The following is a 19,489-nucleotide window of genomic DNA, read 5'->3' as shown; positions in this document are numbered from 1 at the left end:
ACAACATTATTTTGGACTTAGAAAATTATCGAACAATATAATAAAATTCACCATAAACAACAACTGTCTTTTATTTATTCAACAACCACGACTTCAACATCAAATAAAGTGTCTGCGACCTGCATCTATAATATCTTGGCAGCCACTTATCTACTATTAGTACTACGATAGTAGGTACCAAGCGGCCAAGCATATTACAATTTCATGGATTAGACTTTATTCGTAGAAGAAAATTCCATTATTATAATTGTGTTTAGGAATTAGGAGAAAACATGTACAAGACTCAGAAAATATTTTATTTTTATTTCCTCATTATCATAATATTGTTTTCTTAACTTAACTACTTTCTCATCAGAATCCTTCAAAATGTCATTATGATTAACACCTGCGTATTTATATATTTTCGAGAATAAACTTAAAATTGACATAATCACTAAACGTAAACTACAGAATATTTTAATGTACTAATATATTATTATGCTCTAAACTGTGCTCGAATTGTGTGTGGGGGACGGGGGAATGGAGGGGGGGAATGGGACACTGTTCCGTTACTATATTTTTATATTACTTATATTATTTTGAAAGCACACCTACTAATTGTTTTCCTTAGAATAGTAAGTTTTTTAACATACCTATAGGTAGATATTATTGTTATAATTAAAAAAAATACTAATTAATTAATCATTTTTAATAGAAATAAATTGCAATTTTTAAAATATATTAATTTTAATTGCTTATAAGAAGTCGTTACCTAATAGCAATAATTAACTGTTCGAGGACTGATGGTTGGGGGTGTGTGAGGTGCGGCTTATCCACCAAAAGTTAGTTTGAGTTCAATCATTTCATGTGACGTCAATGTTTTTCTAGTCTATAGGATTCCCTTTCATTTTCCAATTCGAGCACTGGTTCTAAATATACGCTTAAATTGTACCACATGTAAGTATTCATTAATTACACAAATATAATATTATTACATAATAAATTAATAAATTGTCATTTCATACATTATAAAAGGATGACAGTTATTCAACGAATAATAATGACTAAATAATACATATAGGTACTACATAATATAAAAATTTCTCGATATTACCACATTGATATACAATCAAATCAATATCAATCATTGATTATTGATTTATTAAAAAAATTAAATTGAATTTCAAACTAGTGTTACGTAAATATTAACCTAAATAAAACTACTTATTACTTAATAATATTAAGTACCTATATATTATAATAGGTGCGGTATTTCACGAAATGTATTGTTTTATGTATGTACACGAGTACTCGGAGTACCGACACGTACAATAAAATATCGATGTAATATAGGTATATATTATATTTTATATTAAGTAATATTATATTATTATAGTCGACCGAATTCAGGTAAGTATACAACTAATCTGGCGTTTACATACATATTATATTATAATTATTTTATTATTATTGTACAAGAAGATGACAAGACGCAATTCAATTAATATTTCAAAACGGTAAACACATTATAATATAGTTGTCGATAGGTAAATCCGATCGATTCAAATCAGTATACCTATTATTAATTATATGTATATAGAATATATTAGTTATACCGATATACATAATATAGTAATTGCGTTGAACATATAGTAATTATTACTTATTATATAGCAATATAATATTATAATATTATAATACAATAATTATCGTGAACATTTATGTTCATGCATGAGATATACACGGGACGAATTATGTAGGTACCTTGTACAGTTGTACCTACACACGTAATTAATATTGATTAATATTGATATAGGTACCTACCTAAACAGGGTACGTGGTTTGTGATTTCTGGGGTCAGGTACAAACGAAGGGGGGGGGGAGGTGCATTAGGAATAAAAGCTACTCACCAAAATAGAGAAAAATAACACTATCTCGATCCGCGACCGATGATGTGTTTGCACAGTCTATATTAGTATTATACGATGGACGTGTGCCACGCGCGCTTGTGGCGTGTTCCCCTCGAAATATTGCACTGTCGTCTCGAAAAGGCCTGCGAGCAACGTAGGTACAGAGAGAAAGATTCTCGGATTGCGTTTCTTTTCATCTGTAGAAGTGTCTCCGCGGTATACATTGCAGGTTCGACGTGAACCGCGTTGCTATACGAGACGTAACACTGGTCCAGAGTTATGACCAGTGTTTCGTGACCAGTGACAAGTTGGATAGTATATGTGAATAGATATCGTGTAACTTTGATCATAATACTATTTATGATCTAAGTCGCGTAATATAGCTAATAATATGGTTGGAATTTGTGATGTGTGATTATTTGTGACCTTTCAAGATATGCGTGACAGCTGGTGACTACATAATGGCGACTGCAACGCGGTTTCTCAAATTTAATTTTTATAATATAAGTACACGATTCTGCGTGTTTTTAAATGCAACTCGCGATACCGAAAAACACCTATTATTGAAACGCGTACAGTTTTGTGCAATAGACAACTCTGTCGTTTTGATATCAACACTTTTAAGAAAACGTTATTTGTTTTACACTTTACACATTGTTGGACTTTTCTTATCAATTTGATATTCTGACTTGGTTTTACGGGTTATTTCCATTAGAGATGTGTTTTCGGAATATTTCCAAAAAAAAAATATAACATCTAAGATAGTTCAAAAAGTTCAAAGACTTAGCTATAAAATTATATCACAACTTTTAGAGCCGATTTTTAATATATGTACTTAGCATTTTTTTTTTCACGAAGTTTGGTGGATATAATAACGAGAGCAAACAAATATGTAATGGCAATATTGCATAAAAAATCATTCGGAATCGTGTAGATATATATGTTTATTAACAGTCGTTAAAATCTCCGCAAATTTGCGGAATCGTTTTGTAATCGTTAATGGCCGCCTACGACCTACTGTTATCAAAAGAATAGATATATGATAATTAAAAATCAGTTTACTTATAAGTTTGTAGGGTGTATCGTATGGTGGAATTGAATTGGCTCCCAAATCTATAATGTGGGTACCGCTGCGGTCGATACGGCTAGGTATCTTTTGGTTGAATTGTTATAGGTATTGTACATACGCGTCCTACATAAGTCATAACTATTGTGGGTAAGTTGCGTACTCGAAATGGGTATAGAGATAACTAGTTTTCGCGACCATTATGTTTGTAAGTGATATTTTTTATTTTTAGTTTATAGGTAGGATAGGTACCTATGTAATTTTGAATAACACTCTCAGCTTTATTAATTATACCTTGTCTATATAATATTATAATGTCACAAAAATTATGTTAAATATATATTATTTTAAATTGTATAGAATTATATTGGTTGAAATTTACCAAAAAAATTATTTTACGTATTCAATATTAGGTATTTATATTTTTATGATAATCATATTTGATTGAATATATAAACAGTTTTAGTGCATTATTTTGGTAGGAGACCCATTGATAGGTAAAGGTATATTTTATTATTCTGGTTTGTGAATCAATACGACGGTCGTTTGGGAATATTCAACAGATATATTGGGAATCAATTCAAATGTTCCCAAATTGAAGTGTTACATATCATTTTCAGCAGGTTTGGGAAAAAAGCGACATTGAATTAAGCGTTAAGCAGGTCTTCAGCGTATATATTTATTTATTATATCGTCCTTGTTCAAGCAAAACATTTGAAGTCCAAAACAATGATTTTCGAGAATAAGTTTTCTATTCCGCCCGAACATTAAAAAGTAATTTTTTGTTTGCATTTTTGGACTACCCATGTACGATATTTAGTAGGTAACGTGGTAGAATCAGTAGATACAATTGTATACAATTGATTTTAATAAACTGCTGAGTGATTCACCAAGCTGGTTCATCCCCATTTTTCCTTTAAAATTAATTTATTCAAGTTCTGATTTTTGGACTTTTTAAATTTACTTTAATACCATATTTTCAATTTTTTTGTGATTTTGTGTACCACTTAAGGAGTGCCATGTAGCGATACAAACTACTGTTTTTCAAAATATGAAAATAACCCCTAACTATTTTACTGTAAATTATTTAGCCGATTATTTTTTTGAACATTTTGACGTATCAAAGTCAACATTTGAGTGAGTGAACAAGTGAGTGAACAAGTAGTATAAAATACCTCAAATTTGAAAATATGGTCTTCATAATTTATATACATATTTTAAAAATTCCGATAATTAGATTTTGATTAACTGCATTATTGACAAATAAAACAGGAGTGAGCATGCTTGGTGAATTATCCCGTATATTGCAATACGAATTCCATAACCCAACATTCTTAGACTTGGCATGTGTCGCGTAGACGTGGACGATAAATAGGTCAGCAGCTATATTGCCATAGGTCGGGTTATTGATCAGGTTGACACATGACTGGGGGCGTAGGTTCTATATATCATAAATGTTATAATATAATATGTTATTATATTATGTGGCGGGTAAGGGTTGTCTAGGTCACGGCAGAATACTTGTTGTAACGTCGTTGCCCCGTCGCCGATTTGGCCCCCCCGCCGAATCGACGGTGCGTTTTTTTTTCCACTCGGCCCAGGGTCTTCAACATGAACGTGTCCGACCGCGCCCGGCACCGGTCCGGGGCGACCGCCCATCGAGGTCATTCGAACGCGGCGTTGAGCAGGTCGTCTTCGGATTTCCTCCGGGACTTGCACCGGTGGTCGCGTATCAGGCCCCGGTAGGGTGCACACGACTCCAGATCGCATTCGCCGAAGCCGTTTTTCTTCTCATACGCGTAGTCCAGTGCGTCTCCCGACGATTTGGTCGGGTTCAGCAGCGTCACCGTGTCACCGTCGATCATGTCCGCGTCGAAAAGCTCGTCGCCGAGCTCCGCGTACGCTACCGATCCGAATCTGAAACATTACGGAACGGAACACACTGGTTAATATAATTACCGACACGCATAGGCGTAAGAAGTGTTTGAAATATGGGAGAAGGGTGTAGATCAGGTCTATACTTGATACATTTATACATTTATAAACATAACATTGCCCATACATGTTAATGTAATATTATATAAAATCATCAAATATTATTATTGTCATTATTATAACTTTTTTTTTTTTTAACTAATTTTGATATTTTTTGTAATAATAATATATATATATATACATTTTTATTTTTATTCTTTTTTTTTTGAACGAGTACAGTTCGACCATTACCTTTTTGAACAAAAGTGCAATTTGACCATTTCTTTTTAGGTAAAAAGTGCAATTCGACTATCCTGGTATGCAGACACCATAATTATAATTACAAATATCACGCGGACAAATCACGGCCAATGCTTCTCGTTATGTGTCCACGTGGAACGGCGAGTACCACAAATATTGTAGGTACCTGCCCTTTTTTCACAATTTTTATCAAATGAGATTTTATTAACACTATAGGTATATATGATATTGAAAATGGTGTACTTTCCTATGTAGATGTCGTCAATTATTTTTAGCAATTTCAAAAAATAATAGTTTGTAATAACAATATTAATGTTTCGCTAAATATGGATAAAAACACGAACCAAATATATTGCCACCCACATACCGTGGTCTATATAGGTTGGTATACGGCTAAAACTTATTTTATATTTAATTATACTAAATATTATGTGTATATTTAATGTTTACAACTAAAATTATATATTTTTTTGTATGCGTTTTAAGTAAAAAAATAATGAAGTACTAATTCCATTAGATATGTATATTATTGTGTTTGGTAAAAATTAAAGTGATCCATTGAATTGTGTATAAAAAAATTCAAACCATACCAAATTTATTTAAAAAAAAAAACAAAACCAAAAATCTTTTAAAGATGTTGCCGCATTTCAAAGTGTTCCATTCAGGACCTTAGCAGACATTGCAGACCCGGTTGTTAGCCCTGGGGTAAATACTATACCTACTGGATGTATGTTACACCTCTATTGCTCGCAAACACATAAAATAAACGTGGCACACTCGTCGTGACACCCGAAACGTGTATTTTATTCCTAAAACGTCCCACTCGCACACGCGTGTACCTATGTAGACGCATTATATAGTAGTGTGCACGGGCAGAGATATATCGCGACACACACCGAAGCTGTATGACATTATATTATACTTATTTTGACGATTTGTGCGTATTATAACGCAGGTCCGCGCGCCGTTTATTTCATCCGTCGTCGGGGAGCAGATGATAATAATAATAATAATAATATAGACTTCGCGCGCGCAATCTGTGTGCATCTGCTGAGACGTAATACAACTGCAGCAGGGGCAAACCAGGCCAAAATACCGGCTTATTATAGTTTCCGCAAATGCCTGGGAAACGTTTTCTTTTCGCCGTCATCGCTGCATAGAAAAATCGTTAACCCCGGTAATACATAAAGAGCCGTCCCGTATATATACACCTGCCGAAAAAAACGGAAACGCTCTCGGGGCGATACATCAAATCAAATTATTTGGTTATATTATCATCGTACTGAAAATCACGATATATTATTACTAGAGCGCGGATTTCTATGCAATTGCATATTTTTTTCCTTTTAATATTTTTGGATTGTTGTCAGTTATCTCCACGAATCATCATAATTTGAAGCTAACGGAGAAAATTTTTTTTGCATATCTCTGCATATTTAAAGGTTATTGCATATTTTTGCATATTTTGGCAAAATTCAAAATTTATTGCATATTGAAGCGAAAATTTAAAAAAATGTATAAAATAATATTTTGTCAAGTAGAAAAATTAAAACTAAATTTCATAGTCACTAAATAATAATGTATATATATATTTATTTAAACCTTTATAAGATAAATAATCGATTACGACGTAAACTTAATCGTTCTTGCTGTGTCAGAGTCATCGACATACCGCGAAAACGTTCAGCTCGAAGATCTTTATGAAGACCCGACAATACTAAGTTGCTTCAAATATTCCCCAACAACTTCGATTGACGTCCAACATTCGTTCTCTGTTTTTAAAAATATGTTAACCGATAAACGATACAGCTTCACAGAAGAAAAACTTGAAATGCACATGATTATTCATTTTAATAATAAATAACATTTTAAAAATAAATTAAGTTTTTCAGGAAATTCCCTAAATTTTTTTTAGGAAGTATCTATTTAAGTAATTAATTATTATAAGTTGTATTGTAAATTTTAAATAAATAAAAAATTTTTGCATATTTTTTACATATTTTTATGATTTTGACTCCATATTTTTTGCATATTTTCATGATTTTTACTGCATATTATATGGCATATTTCAATACTTTTAAGTGCATACAAATCCGCGCTCTAATTATTACACATAGACGTATCAAAGTGGCATAATTTGAGGGGGGAGGGGGCAGGGTGGAACTTGGCCCCTGTCCGATTGTAACAGCAGTCCAATTGTCAGGTTCAATCGGCCAGTTATTGTTGGTGAAATTACATGACCATAATTTTTCTAGTTTTGAGGAAATATAATATTTTGTAAACAATAAAAAAAAATTGTGACGATAGTAATTAGTATTTGGTTTTTTTCAGTACAAATATATAGAAGCTGATACTATATAGATAACAAGAGAAAAACAAAACGATCGGTCTTAAATGTATCCGTGATTTCAAAAAAATCTCTTTGATAGAGACCTACCTTGGTAAGTACCTACCTATTTAAAATTTTCAATTTTTCAGTTTGGTATGTTTTATCAGTCGAGTTTCATTTCCTGATTTAATTTTTTTGACCCCTCGATAAAAATATAAAACTAATCCACTGAAGTAGGTACCATCATTATTTAGCTTCTGCACGTCTTTTTCGCTACCCATAAAATTAGGCTGTTTTTGCCTCAGACATGCCGTATAATTGTATAAAGTGATGTAAGATGGCCGATTCAAATTGTATCGAGATAAACGTTTGAGTGGAAATTAATTTGCGAACAAGGCGTTCTGTTTATCTCGGTGCCTTAACTTTTGCACCCTTCTATTTAAAACTGAAATTGCGCTACTATAACTGTGTAATATTATACGAATTGATATTTTTGTTCTCCTCTTACGGAGCCACCGTGAAACTATGAGTTTTTACGTGACGACGCGTAGGTAAGTTGTTTATTAATTTTGTCGCAATGATCAAAGCACGCTTGATCACGGAGGGCACCTACAGTGGCAGAAGTAATCGTAGACATCGTTCACCCGTAGCGCCCCTGTGCGTTGGGTAGATATAGTAGCCAGTAGGTACCTACAGAATTATATCATAAATCGAGTCTACTTTAAAGAGGTGAGTTTTCGATTTGCTCGGTAGGCAATTGTTTATAGCGCATATAAAATGAACAGTTGCCAACAACGTCGAAATTGTGTAGAATAATGTCAACGAGAGAGGCTTTCTATTTATTTTAATTCCTCGCTTGAACATACGAACAACTGCAACGTTTCTACGTTGTAGGATCACAGTCGGTATGAGTATTGAGTAATATTAAAATTTAAAATTGAGAAATGAAATAAATAGTTATACGCGGTATAGGTGTTCTATAGATATAGAGTAGGATAGCAGGTTGTAAATATTATATCACAACTTGTTCATATACCTAAATGCGCAATTTTGGTGGTGGGTGATGGGAATGGGGTGCCTATATGTTTACGAAGACGTCAACATTGATTCTAATTCGGTTGCGTATTCGCCTGTACACTGTGCTGAAATTGTTTGTAAGTGAGTTTAGCCCATAGAGATTTACAACAAACTATTGTGCCTACACCAAGAGCTTAATTATTAATTTTCATATAGATCCCTTGCACTATTACACAATATATATGACAGGCGGCGTGCGGGATTTTCTCAGTATGGGTTCTCTTCAGAAAACTATAACATAGGCACTGAGAAAATCAAAAATTCCTCTTTGTAGTAGGTACGTAATTATCCATATTTAGAGATTATTTTCAATTAAAGCACCGCTGAAAACTTTCATAGTACTTCTTCTGTGTAACAAAAGTGTACGCAGAAAAATATGAGAAAAAAACATAATTGTGAAACAATTACATACATTGTGGAATCTAAAAAAAAGTATTTATCACAATAATTAATAATCATTCATCTGATGTCGTCAGTTCAAAAGTTATATTTAAAAATTGTTGTCCAAAACAAAATTAATAGAACAAAACTGATAAAAAATGTTTATGGAAATTAAATACTTGGAAAGATAGCAATAAAATAAATAAATTAAAAATTTCTACATCAATAAATGTAATTTTACATTTTACATTTTAATTTATTAACCTCTAGGCAGGTACCCTATTCCTGGTATCTAATTATATTCTATAATAATGATAACCAGAAAAAAACCTACCAAGCATTGTAGTTGTACACAATAATTTAAATTAAATGTTTTATTTTGTATTGGTTTTGAAAATCTTATCCTTTGTGTAGAGGCAGTCATTTCATTGATAAAATAAATACTTCGTTTCCCATATAATAAAAGTAAATTTACATTTCTGCTTTTATTAGTTTTATATAATAATATATAGATTGGAGTGCAAAATTATTTATTGTATAGAAACCTTCTAATTATTTATTGATCTTTTGAAAAGTGCATAAATGGAAATTAATTAACATAAATAAATGCAAGTATGACAATTATCCATCCATGATTAGTTTAAGATGTATTTTTGGTACCGAATAATATATTAACATATAATTCTGTTTAAAATGTTAATTTAATTAATTTATTTTTAGGCCGATAATATTAGAAACGCCTATAATCAATATACGACTATGCCTAACAAAATACCAATTTACGTTTCTGTTGGCGTTTATTAATTAACACAAAACCTGATGGTTATTAATGATGGACATTTGTGGTAGTAAAAATGGTCCGATTTATGACATAAACTTCTTTTCTGGTAGGAAAGTGAATGTAGTTTTTTTGAGCATTTGAGAGGTCGAAATTGAAAATTCCCAGTAGTTTTTGAAAGCGTTGGGGAAAAAATGAAGTAATAATGGGAATATTTACACAAAACCAATTTTTGACAAAATCGATATTATATTTATGACGTAACTCAAAGACTAATAACCGAAGACACTTGGAGTTGTTACCAAATATTTATTTATGGTAACATTTTCGAAATAGTTTGAATTATTTTGATTATTTTTAATATGCATTTAATATTCAAATGTTGACAAAATTTATCCAAATCCCGAAAAGTTGCAAATTATTTTTCAGTTGGCAATTAATAAAAATTTTAATTTTATAGTTAACAATAGACATTTTAATAGAAGATTTCAAAAGTTTTACTACCTTTATCAAATAAAAAAATGTCACCATTCATTATTTATGAGCGTTTGTTTTAAAATTGTTTACAATATTTGATATTCAGCGGTTTTTAATTATTAAATTTGATTATTCACGCATGCGTATGGTAGAACCACACACCGTCTCAACTCGGAATCGGTTTTTATACTATGCAATAATTCATCATTGTATTCAAATATAACACGTCCATAATATTGACATACTCGAAAACTACTGCACAGCATAGTATAGTACCGATTTGTCTACCTTTTTAAAATTAAAACTACGACGATTTGGTCTTGACAATGACTTATATCGAGGGTTTCAAAAGTGCATGTAATTTATTTTCTATAGCTACACACTTACAATATTTTTATGAGTACTAGTATCAAAGGATTGCTTACTACTTAACCCCCAATTTTTATGATGTAAATTGATTAGTTATTTTACTTTTCAGTATTGGGGAATTTTAAATTTACAAAATATGTAACACAAAAGTGGAAATTTGACAAATTATGTAAAAATATGTCAAATAAAATATATTTTATTTTATTGCAAGTCAGGCGAAACAAATTTATCATTTGCCTTAATTAATTTATCATGCTTTAGTAATATGTATTTACATAAAAATCCCAGCCCTAATAACTATTTACTGTCGAATGTCGATTGGTTTCACGTTTAGAGAAACGCAATGCGTTTGAAACACGTAACAATGTAAAAACATAACTCATCGTCACAAATCTGCCGTAAACTGTATTAATGAGTTTACTTGAATTATAGTCAAGTATATAATTTTGGAAACTCATCTCCAAAATAAATGTACACTGGTTAATAATACCATTGATTATAAATACTAGTATTTATAACCAATGATAATACCCACCTCTTCTCCATCTTCTCCTCAAATTTAAATGTGATCAGACCCCTTGATCTTTTTTTTTAAGGGGCAAGTCTTACAATAGTAGTGTACCGATATGTTGTGGTTACGCAAAAAAAAGAAGACCCCTTGGTCATAAAGAAGGTATCCAACTTTAGGGGAAATGCCAAATCTCCAAACAAGTAGCAACCGACCAATCCAATCTTTCCAAAACATAGCTTTAGTGCTTATTACGCACTAATACTGGTGTTCCGTGTCAGATATGTGGTTAACTACAACTCATTACATAACGGCTTAAAAATTAAAAATGTTACAGAATTAGCTGAAATCCACTAAACTCGCTTCTATACAAAACTCATCTCAATTCAAATCCCCTCATTGAAAACATGACTCTAACAGATGCATACCTTACAAACTTTCTCTCAGGATAAAACTCTACAAGTATCGTGATTTACTATTTTGTACCCACGTGGATTAACATTCGGATATGTTACCAATGGTTAAATTAATAAGTAAATTACTCACATTTTATTTATGTTATAATATTATATATTAATATCCTAATTACTAAATGTGCAAATTATACGTACAGATTGTTTTATATTGTATTGAAAAAAATAAAATAAAATTTACAGTTTTCCCGCAGATTAAAACATGGTTGGATTTCTATAAATATTTATCTCTGAAATTTCTATATTTAAATGTTAGTGATTACATTTTATTAATTCACATGATTAAAAATGCAGGAAACTCTAAACATTTTTTAATTCAATTTGATAGAATATTTTTGTATTCAGGATTTTAAAACTGTGTGAGGAATGTGGTATTTTATTTACAGAAACAAACAATAGCTATGGTGCACTTCGGTGTAAGTGAAACACATCTCGTCAGGACTACCAAGGGTCGATATTATACCTATAGGCTATAGCTTAAAGTTTTTGATATAATAGCAAGTATGAAAATGGATGTGTAAATAGAGTGTGAAAATCACTAAAGCTAAATGGCTTTAGTTATAAATAAATATAAAATTATAACACCTCCCCCTAAAAAAAATTCTGGCTTGGCGCCTGGCCTATATATCAACTTAGTTTTGAGTGTTTAAAAGCATTTTAAGGTGCAAATTGGTTTTGTTATAATAATTTATTGGTACTGTTTATAACTTGGTACTCCAATGGATATCCAGTTTTTTGTGTACAATATCAAAAAGAGTAAAGTTAGATTTGGATGTTTGGTTGTTAGTTAATTTCTGTTGCAAATTGGACCTATAGTTGGGAAATCTTTCTTTGGCTGGAAATTGGTTACGGCGACCAGGTTCGCGACTGGCGTTTGTTTGTAATGTACAAATAAAAGTATAAAGTGTAATGCTGTGTGTGTTTCAGTGTCTAAGTTATCACTCATCTCCGGTGTAAACCAGACCTAATCACGGAAATAAAACGAACTGCTTAGCGTTTCATTATAAAGGCTTTAAATAAATCTATCCAATACACGTTTTATTTTTGAAACTTTAAACAGTACCTATTCCTACTAAGTACAAAGTAATTTAAATGTTTGACTATAGCATATAATAAGCATTCTAAATGTTCAGTTTAAAATTAAAACAATTATAGGTACTATAAATGCTAAGATAATTGCCACTATATACGGATAAACCTCAGTAACTAACAAAGTCTACCTACCTAATTAGAACGTATTGGCACACGTCCATATTTAATGTTCTCTTAATAAATGGGTTTGGTTTTGGTGTCTCTCAAATTGTTACTGATCAGTGATTACCTAACTCATAGTAAATTATTTAATCTATCGATTTTCATGTTTGCGTTTAGCAATTACACATGCATGTTTCGAGAATGTATCTGATTTAAGCTGATTTTAATGTAATCAATATACGTGCGATGGGATGTCTCATTAAATGTCTGATTTTATTATATTATTAGACTCGGTGTAGGGCCAATAGTTAAAGATTTTCTTTGGTTTTGGAGAACATGAACTAATAAAAAAATACCTCTTAACTCTAACGTATCAATATTCGAGAAGCAGAACGATGTGCTTAGTTTATTTTCTGTGAAAATTACGAAATCACGATGCTATTTACGGTAGTATAATAGAACAATTTAAAAAGTTTATTTTGATGACAGAAAAAAATATTTCTTAAGACATCCGACATTTTTATAAATTATTTATTTTTAGAATTTATTTTTCATGTCAAATTTAAACATATTAATTTATACATACTAGATAACTATAAACGCGAAAATTCGTTTTCTGATGAAACGTGTCCATCGTTGTTGAAAAACCAAACAAAAGGTAGTGTAGTGCATATTTTGTATGGATGATTTTAAATAATATTTATATTTTTAAATTAACATTAGTCATGTTATAAATCATCATTATACAACAACATGTCATAAACCGGTATGAAAATAATTAAAAAATTCAAAATTCACTTTTTCTAGAGATTCTTATAATATTTGCATTTTGTATATTATATTGCTTTACATATTTTTTTTAATTTTCAGTTACGTTAATGAATAATTTAATTATAAATAAAGTAATATTATCGTTACATAGCAGCTTTATACGGCGACTACCTACTGTCAGGTAAACACTAGATGACATTTAAATCTGCATAATCACTGTCGTTATTCGTTGGCATAAATACTTAATAATAATACATGCACAGCTGCAGTATAATACTATATAATGTAATTATTTGCAATCAACTCTTTAAATGTGAAAATATGTTTTCGCGACTTGAATGGAAAAATATTTTATACTAGTCGAATGTAACATACAAATACGACTATAATAATACCTACCTATACTGCAGTCATTATACCATTCATGTTATACAAAGTGCAGTGGTGCACCGTGGTCAAACATGGGGGATGAGCGAGGATGAATGATCCCTCCCTTGACCTCTATTTTTTAAATATTTATAATTATATTTATTATACTTTTAATGATCAAAAAGTGCATGTTAAAAAATCAGCCATATTTCTTCTCTCCTACCTATGACAACATCATTTAACTACCACTACCAGGATGTCTTCAATTTTCATTTTTCACCTACCCCCCCCCCCCCCCCCCCCCCCCTGCCTAATTGGCATATTAATTTACTCCTCTATGCCTAGTTTCCTCCCTACCACAACTCATTAAAAACGTGCTTGACTATTTGAATATTTAATGTACGTTTTAAATTCAACGTTTGAATTATTTACGTAGACTAACTCGACGGCTGTTGAACATGTGGTTAACTACTTTTTTTAAATATATATTGGATATGAGGATGTTTATGACAGTTAAAAAATCACGATAGCGATAATTTTAATTTTATTTTGAAAAGGTGCAGATACTTAAGCTCGGCGGAAGACATAAGCGTCAAAACGAGATGAGTAAAAATTTATTCGTATCGTATAAAAGCGCCAAAATTTCAGATACCTGTGTGTATGCTTCATTACAGATATTCAAATTAGAACTATATCGTTCAAAAACGTCAAACGTATAATATTAATCGACACATGCGTAAGTATATTCTAATTTTGATCGAGCTTTAGAGTTTTATGTGTTTTTACATTTTACTTACCTTTACCTAAGTAGTAAACATTTACGTAATCTATACCGTAGTGAAATTCAATTTTGAAAAACAATTGTCAACTCGAAATAAAGGCATTTTATTTAATAAAATAAAATATAGATTTTTACGATTATATATTATGGATTATTGACGATTTTATGTATTTTGAAATTTATAAAATTTCAAAATTGGTGATAAAGATAATATTTCTTTTTAACATTTTTGGTGCTTATTATGTTATATTATAGACATACCTCTAAACTAAAAAGTATAATACTCGGTTTTCATCGATCATCTTGAATCTCAAAATACTTGTGATTTGTGAAAGCACCACTTTAAAATACAAATTGTTTAAGATACTTTCTTAGTGCACACTTACATGGGGGTTCGAAGGTACCGCAAAAATGTCAAGCCTCAAGCTATCATTATTTATTTTAGACTCTATGCGTTGATCAGTCAATGAGTCAGTCAGGTGTACGTTCGATTCGGTGGAGAACGATTCCGCAAATTTGACGAATCGTATAGATTTAGTAGTAAGTTCTTACACGAGAGTAGCAGGTAAACAATTATTACCATACGTTAGTTCCTACACGGACATATTGTAAGTTCCTACACGGTAAAAACCAGGTACGTATGTTAGTTCCTACACGGCGGAAAAGGTCAAATATGTGTCTACACAATTAAAAATGTAGGCACATACGAATTTCAAAAAAATATATATAATGATTCAAAAATTTAATACAAATTGCCTAATGCGAAATTTTATATTTTTTCAGGTTTATTTCTATAACTTAAAAATTTAACATAATCGTATTTACACAATCGTAACTACAATTAGTAACGAAAAACCAAAAATTAGTAAAAAAATACGCCGAAAAAAAAGATTTCTCCAAGTCTCAAAATCTATTAACATGACTTTTTATTGAAAATGGTCCAGTCGTTTTTGAGTCTATTAATTACAGACTAATAAAACAGATAAAACAACATCCATTTTTATATATTATAATATATTTAGATATAATATACGACATACGCAAATACTGTTATTCATTTATTATACCAACGACAAAATTAGATCACTGCAGTAATAATACGAAGATAGATACCGACCTTTTAAATATAACAATGTTCGAAACTGAGATTTTCGTATTTAAATGGGTTTGCAATATAATTTCAGCTGCCGTAGGTAATCACAGCCGTCGGTAAAGTTATACAGTAATCTTAGCTATTGTTTAAGTTATAATTTCCGGACAACAGTATTTAATATAAATATATATTATACTATATTTACATCATACACATCTATAATTATTAATTGCTATATTGAAACAATAAAAACCTTAACACTTAACATCGTATAATATTATATTATATAAGTATTAAGTACCTTAGCGTGTGTACATTTTGTGTGAAAGGGGTTCATTAAAAGTATATTATAAATGCATGACCAATATAAATTACGAATTAGTAGTTACCTATTATAGCAATAAGAAAGTTGAAAATGTATTCGTATAATCATAGTCGTTTAACCTCCCCCCTTTATACGTACCTGGCTGTACCCATACAGGGTGATTCACTATAAGGCTCACCCACTACTTTTTATTTTTATAATTAATTTATATTTATACTCTTAATTACTTAAGCCCCATAATTGCAATTATTTGTACCACTTAACGAGTGTCCTGTCTTGTTGTAAAATTCTTTTTTTTTTTAAATGAAAATCAATCTGTCTTTCTGTAAATTGTTAGGGCGGCAATCAAAAATGTTGATTTATGTAAATAAAACAAAAAAATAAATATTGAACGAGTAACTTCTGAGTTAGTAAAATATATCTAGATATACTTAAATGGTTTTCCAAAAATATAAAATAGAAGGAATATTGGATGTAGACATGTAGGTAGTATATTTTACTATTCATTATACTCTGACAATATTTACAAAATAGTATACAACATTGATGAACTAATATCAATTACCTAAAATTTTCAAAGCCTTCATTATCTTCCAAACCGAACATTACCTATCAATTATAATGGACTTGTTATATACTTAGTATACAATGTTAAATAACTCAAAAACTACCTACTAGTTCGAATTTCGATTTAGATGCATCGACATTTGATATCACCAGAGGACACTCCTTAAATGGTATGGAACTAAATAATTGAAAACATGGTCCTCAAAAGTATACTTGAAAATTCCAAATTCCATAGATCAGAATTTGAATATATCCATTATAAAGGATAAAATGGGGATAAACATGGTTAGTTGATCTGCATCCTGCATGGCTATTATCAATTATGTATAAATTGTGTATTACCTATGGCTTTAGTTTTAATCCTGGTCCAGCAAACAGATTCTATGATCAAAGGTTTTGTGATGTACGCGCCCGATCGTAGCTAGACGTAATATGTGTCGGTCTGTTATCAATAAATAGTCCACCTATATTATATTGTTGGTGATTCTGATACATTATAAATTATAGTGTAATATTATTTAATTATGTCTGTAGAGCGACCCTATTAGCGACGATATTAATTGTTTACAAAACATTTGCGTTAAGGCGGCGAAAACAAATCATAATATTATTATGATACATCTTTTTGATTGGAATTGCTATTTAAATCATTCAATAGGTAGGTGCCTACCACCCACATTTAAACTGCAGAATGTGTGTTAATTATGCTTTGTACACACATCACTTAAATCGCTATTCAAGTGATGTGCGAGTGTGTGGCTGAACAATTTTATAGGACTACGTAATTTAACGACTACCTACGTAAAAAATTGGTTTCACTCGGTTTCGTTGAAAAAATATACGTTGCCGCGGCTATACAGTGTGTATAAATTGTTTTTTTACGACAATTTCATACTACACTTTGGTCCGTTTAAGGAATTAATAAAACGGTTATTTGTTTGTATGATGTAATTCTTTTTATCATTAAACTTTTATATAAAATAAACAAATCATAATAATTAAATTCAAATACGATATTGTATTGTGCATATTAATTTAAGTTAGAAATGTATAAACATAGTATTTTATGTGTTTGGCATGTGCCTGGCGCACTATAAAATATAATATATGCATTATACAGGATGATTCACCAAGCATGCCCCTTTTTACTTCTAACAAATAATGCAGTTATTCTAAATCTGATTTTTGGAAGTTTGTATCATACAGGGCACTCCTTGAGTAATAGGTACAAAGAAATCTCATGAATTTGTACCTATCACTCAAGGAGTTCCCTGTATGATACAAGCTTCTGTTTTTCAAACAAAAATCCCCTCTCTACTAAAAGTTCTTTTATTTTAACTAAAAATCTATTGGTTTGAATTTTGAATTAAGTCCATCAAAATGTTAAAAAAAAAAAAATACAAGAGTGCGGTTCTCAAATGAAAAAAAAAACAGAAATTTGTGTCGTTACGGGATACTCAGTACAAAATATCTCAATAATTTGAGAGTAATATGGTCTATGTGTATTTAAAAATGCCAAAACAAATTTATTATTAAAGGAAAAAATGGGTGACTACTGAACGTGTTTTGTAAATCACTCTGTAGTAACTATAGTAACTATCACGCAAGTACATGTTCGTTTATTTTAAAATTTGAGATAAATTTGTTATATAATCCATACAGTTTTGAAAAAAGCGTAATATTCATAGTTTAAGACAACAATATAAATGAAAAAAAAAATTTTGACAAGTAATAAAAAAGATTATTTATTAAATGTTCGTATATATATGTATTATGTATTACATACAAAAAAACGTGAATATTCTATCGTCCCCCCCCCCCTCTCAATCAAAAATACCTAAAGTTTGACTCAAAGAAACAAACATCACATATTAATATATTACACTAGGAGAAGCATTGCAACCAGACTTCCGATTAAAATATCAAATACCAAATAACATCATAAACTTCTTAAAAGAAATCACACAACTTGATACAAGCATAAATTATAATGTGTAAATACAACGTAAATCAGAACTAATAGCTTGATAAAAAAAAAAAAAAAAAAGAAAGTGATTATAATATGTTTAATTTAAATGATTGAAAAAAATAGTTTAAATAAATACAGAATCTTGATGGAAAGGGAGTGGTTCACAGTATTACGTTGTACAGCTGCATACAGTGAATAGTAACAAACGCCTTACAATGAGTACAAATATAAATGCTTGATACGAGTGATTTGGGTGGACCGCTGAGGCCGGTGCCTTCAGATTTAAAAGCAATGATAATAAATCGTTGTGATGTACCTGCAGCTGTAGAAGATTCCGAGCGGCGGAGGTCGCCGCGTGGTTTACCCTGAAATATTGTCAAGATTTTGTCGGAAAAAATGCCGCTAACGGGCGGACACCACGGTTTTATCGAATACTATTATTAAGCAATTTGAAAAATTACTTCGCTGGAGTACGACGCTTTGTGTGGAAATGTTCATTCCACACACGGCCGGCGAACCGCGTGAAACTTTTTTCCAACTAAAAAGAGAAGTTCACGCCAAGCTAGGAGTGCTCTGATTAAAATTAATAAAACGTATAATAACGGTCACTAGTGGAATAGTTATATTTGTCACAAGACTGTCGGTTATCATTATAATTGTAACTCCAAGTTTGGGTAGATTTTATTGTTGGTATGTTTAGGTAGATAGTATGTACATTTATTGCATAATACCTAAAATATGTATGTAGTACGTACAATATTTATAAACAAAATCGTCGTTGCGAATATTTATTTTCGAGAAGACGTTATTAGGATTATGTTATCGATAACAATTTATT

At 30.8% G+C, this 19,489-nt stretch overlaps 1 pseudogene; it reads right to left on the bottom strand.

Moving 5' to 3' along the window:
• Window positions 1-283: 283 nt before the first annotated feature.
• The window catches only part of LOC132948413 (uncharacterized), a 225,651-nt pseudogene continuing 206,445 nt past the window's right edge, over window positions 284-19,489 (bottom strand).

Source organism: Metopolophium dirhodum, chromosome 7 (genome assembly GCF_019925205.1).
Source record: "Metopolophium dirhodum isolate CAU chromosome 7, ASM1992520v1, whole genome shotgun sequence".
Lineage (NCBI taxonomy): Eukaryota > Metazoa > Arthropoda > Insecta > Hemiptera > Aphididae > Metopolophium > Metopolophium dirhodum.
Note: the sequence above shows the minus strand (reverse complement) of the source record. Positions and strands in the feature narration are given on the sequence as shown.